The following is a 5,000-nucleotide window of genomic DNA, read 5'->3' as shown; positions in this document are numbered from 1 at the left end:
CCGATTGACCCCAAATTTGGTATGCATGGTCCGGGTGGCTAGACGCTCATGGCCCATGGGTCACTGATTTTTTAAAATGGGGTAATTTCGAAATAAAGGTCCCAGAGATTCGGTCTCTTTTGGGTGTAAGCCCAGGTCCCCCCGGTCCCGAATATGTGGTTCTTTTCCAGGTACCCACCGGGGATCACCCCGAAAAGGGCGTTTGAAGGCGGCTCTCTGTCGCCCTCGTGTGACATACCTTCATAAGGCTATAACTCCCGGAGGAAAAGTCCGATTGACCCCAAATTTGGTATGCATGGTCCGGGTGGCTAGACGCTCATGACCCATGGGTCACTGATTTTTTAAAATGGGGTAATTTCGAAATAAAGGTCCCAGAGTTTCGGTCTCTTTTGGGGTGAAAGCCCTTGACCACCCGGTCCCGAATATGTGGTTCTTTTCCAGGTACCCACCGGGGATCACCCCGAAAAGGGCGTTTGAAGGCGGCTCTCTGTCGCCTCTAAGGTGTGGAAGACGGTACTTGTGCTGTAACTCCTCCGGGGAAGGTCCGATGTGGCTGAAATTTGCTGTGCACGGTCCCGGTGGGTCGGTCCTCATGACCCATGGGTCAAATATTTTTTAAAATGGGGTAATTTCGAAATAAAGGTCCCAGAGATTCGGTCTCTTTTTGGGGTGAAAGCCCAGGTCCCCCCGGTCCCGAATATGTGGTTCTTTTCCAGGTACCCACCGGGGATCACCCCGAAAAGGGCGTTTGAAGGCGGCTCTCTGTCGCCCTCGTGTGACATACCTTCATAAGGCTATAACTCCCGGAGGAAATGTCCGATTGACCCCAAATTTGGTATGCATGGTCCGGGTGGCTAGACGCTCATGACCCATGGGTCACTGATTTTTTAAAATGGGGTAATTTCGAAATAAAGGTCCCAGAGATTCGGTCTCTTTTTGGGGTGAAAGCCCAGGTCCCCCCGGTCCCGAATATGTGGTTCTTTTCCAGGTACCCACCGGGGATCATCCCGAAAAGGGCGTTTGAAGGCGGCTCTCTGTCGCCCTCGTGTGACATACCTTCATAAGGCTATAACTCCCGGAGGAAACGTCCGATTGACCCCAAATTTGGTATGCATGGTCCGGGTGGCTAGACGCTCATGGCCCATGGGTCACTGATTTTTTAAAATGGGGTAATTTCGAAATAAAGGTCCCAGAGATTCGGTCTCTTTTTGGGGTGAAAGCCCAGGTCCCCGGTCCCAAATATGTGGTTCTCTTCCAGGTACCCCACAGGGATCACCCCGAAAAGGGCGTTTGAAGGCGGCTCTCTGTCGCCTCTAAGGTGTGGAAGACGGTACTTGTGCTGTAACTCCTCCGGGGAAGGTCCGATGGGGCTGAAATTTGCTGTGCACGGTCCCGGTGGGTCGGTCCTCATGACCCATGGGTCAAATATTTTTTAAAATGGGGTAATTTCGAAATAAAGGTCCCAGAGATTCGGTCTCTTTTTGGGGTGAAAGCCCAGGTCCCCCCGGTCCCAAATATGTGGTTCTCTTCCAGGTACCCCACAGGGATCACCCCGAAAAGGGCGTTTGAAGGCGGCTCTCTGTCGCCTCTAAGGTGTGGAAGACGGTACTTGTGCTGTAACTCCTCCGGGGAAGGTCCGATGGGGCTGAAATTTGCTGTGCATGGTCCCGGTGGGTCGGTCCTCATGACCCATGGGTCAAATATTTTTTAAACAGGGGCCCGTTCGAGATACAGGGCAAATTCTGAATAAAGGTCCCCGAGTCTGGGTCTCTTTTTGGGGTGCTGGCCCAGAGGCGCCCCATCCCGAATATGTGGTCCATTTCCAGGTACCCCCCAGGGATCACCCAGAAACAGGCGAATTCTAAATAAAGGTCCCAGAGTCTGGGTCTCTTTTTGGGGTGATAGCCCCGGTCCGCCCGGTCCCGAATATGTGGTTCTTTCCCAGGTACCCCCCAGGGATCATCCCGAAAAGGGCGTTTGAACGCTGCTATTTGGCACCCCCAAGGTATAAAAATACGGTACTTGTGCTGTAACTCCTCCGGAGAAGGTCCGATGGGGCTGAAATTTACTGTGCATGGTCCCGGTGGGTCGGTCCTCATGACCCATGGGTCACTGATTTTTTAAAATGGGGTAATTTCGAAATAAAGGTCCCAGAGATTCGGTCTCTTTTGGGGTGAAAGCCCAGGTCCGCCCGGTCCCGAATATGTGGTTCTTTCCCGGGTAGCCCTCAGGGATCACCCCGAAACGGGCGTTTGAACGCTGACATTTGGCACCCCCAAGGTATAAAAATACGGTACTTGTGCTGTAACTCCTCCGGGGAAGGTCCGATGGGGCTGAAATTTGCTATGCATGGTCGCGGTGGGTCGGTCCTCATGACCCATGGGTCAAATATTTTTTAAACAGAGGCCCGTTCGAGATACAGGGCAAATTCTGAATAAAGGTCCCCGAGTCTGGGTCTCTTTTTGGGGTGCTGGCCCAGAGGCGCCCCATCCCGAATATGTGGTTCTTTTCCATGTACCCCCTTAAGAAGATGTACCAAGGGGTACATTCTAAATAAAGGTCCCAGAGTCTGGGTCTCTTTTTGGGGTGATAGCCCAGGTCGACCCGGTCCCGAATATGGCTCTTTGGTCTTGGCACCCCCCAGAGATCACCCCGGAATAGGCGTTTGAACGCGGCTCTCTAGCGCCACCAAGGTCCCAGAGTTTCGCTCTCTTCATGGGGTGATAGCCCCGGTCCACGCGGTCCCGAATATGTCCTTGTGGTCTCCGTAGCCCCCAGGAATGACCCCGCAATAGGTGGGCTCTCTAGCGCCACATAGCTATGAAAAGGCGGTACTTGTGCTGTAACTCCTTCGGGGAAGGTCCGATCGGTCTGAAATTTGGTATACATGTTCTAGGGGACTAGGCGCTCATGACCCATGGGTCAAATATTTTTTAAATAGGGGCCCGTTCGAGATAAAGGGCAAATTCTGAATAAAGGTCCCCGAGTCTGGGTCTCTTTTTGGGGTGCTGGCCCAGAGGCGCCCCATCCCGAATACGTGGTTCATTTCCAGGTACCCCCTTAAGAAGATGTACCAAGGGATAAATTCTAAATAAGGGTCCCAGAGTCTGGCTCTCTTTTTGGGGTGATAGCCCAGGTCGACCCGTCCCGAATATGGCTCTTTGGTCTTGGTACCCCCCAGAGATCACCCCGGAATAGGCGTTTGAACGCGGCTCTCTAGCGCCACCAAGGTCCCAGAGTTTCACTCTCTGCATGGGGTGATAGCCAGTGTCCGTCCGGTCTCAAGCATGTATGACACGATGCTGTAGCCCCTAGAACCTCTGCATCAGATGGGCTCAAAAAACGGAAAAAGTCACACTTGGACCCCATTTCACCCCCAAATAAAGCTCCAAACTGCACGAAACTCATACGTCGAGTTGCCCCGGAGGCCCCGCACAGGATCCCGAAGCACAAGTCTGTATGCCCTCGGGAAAGCTAACTGCCGTAGCAAGGTCCAAACGGGTTAAGACCCCCATATTCATGCTCAGGGGGTCCAGGCGCCCCCCCCAGCCGAGTTCCAAGAAAACCCCGTTTCCCCCATGTTCTGACATGCTACTCGGGGTTTTCAGGACCCCAAGACCCCCCTGGACTTTGTGGTGATTTGTGAAAAAGCCCCCAAAAAAGACCCATCATGTCAAAATATGTCCCCCCATGTCCCCCCCCCCTTTCTGGGTAAAACTGAGCGCCCCAGACCCTGGAAGAACCAGAGTGAAAAAACGACAGAGTCAGAAAATGTTGAAAATCAGACTGAGTCAGAAATTTCCGAAAATCAGACAGAGTCAGAAACTTTGGAAAAATAGTTAGAGTTATTGTGGTGTATCAAGGAAAAAAAGAAGAAAGTCTCCATATGTGCGAATGTGTAGAGGACTCCAGTGCGCACATTTGATAAGGGTGACCAAACCACCTCTCATGCGAAATCAGAAAACCGGTTTTCAAAAATTTGAGAAGCGGGGGGGTTTCAAAATAAAGGCGGCCGAATTAAAGTGCACTATCACGGGGTGCCGAGTTCGGTGGAGCCGACCCGATTGACCCATTTTGGGGCGTTTTGGAGGCGTTTGAAGCGAAAGTTTGAATCCGACTTTCGAGTGCTTTCCCTGGGGAGAGCGGATCCACGGACCCCGCCGAATTGAGCTCCAGACCGAGACCTTTAATTCGGCATATGGGGCGTGGGTGTGGTGTCCGGATTTCGATCACTTTTGGCGGATTGAAAATCTCGAAAAATACCTCCGCGGCGGAGGGGCACTTTGGCGGTTTCGAGTCCGATCGCCGGACACTTTCTTCGGCCACGGCGGTCACGGACCCGCTGTGGGAAAAGAACTTCCAGCCGAATTAAAGGCCATCCCTGGCTCTATAATTCGGCTCTATTTTCCAAAGTCTGGCGTCCGATTTTCGACCACTTTGGGCGGATTGAAGTCCGCGAAGACCCTGGTTCTCGGACAACTTCCGAGAAAAAAAGTGGTTTAACGCCCCGCTTTCGAGTCCTTCCTCCAGCCGAATTAAAGGCCATCCCTGGCTCTATAATTGAGGGCTGTTTGCCGAATTCTGGCGTCCGAATTTCGACCACTTTGGGCGGATTGAAAGCAGCAAAGTGTCCTGTCCTAAAAACGGCTGTGTGGAAAAAAATGACAGAGTGCTGACTGGAAGTGGCCACCAGATGGAGCACTTCACACCTCTATCTTCCAGTCTGAAAAAGTGACAGAGTGCTGACTGGAGGTGGCCACCAGATGGAGCACTTCACACCTCTATCTTCCAGTCTGAAAAAGTGACAGAGTGCTGACTGGAGGTGGCCACCAGATGGAGCACTTCACACCTCTATCTTCCAGTCTGAAAAAGTGACAGAGTGCTGACTGGAGGTGGCCACCAGATGGAGCACTTCACACCTCTATCTTCCAGTCTGAAAAAGTGACAGAGTGCTGACTGGAGGTGGCCACCAGATGGAGCACTTCACACCTCCTTCTTCC

Source organism: Pseudoliparis swirei, unplaced genomic scaffold (genome assembly GCF_029220125.1).
Source record: "Pseudoliparis swirei isolate HS2019 ecotype Mariana Trench unplaced genomic scaffold, NWPU_hadal_v1 hadal_32, whole genome shotgun sequence".
In the NCBI taxonomy this organism is placed as follows: domain Eukaryota; kingdom Metazoa; phylum Chordata; class Actinopteri; order Perciformes; family Liparidae; genus Pseudoliparis; species Pseudoliparis swirei.
The sequence above is the reverse complement of the archived record's forward strand: the minus strand, read 5'-3'. Positions refer to the sequence as shown.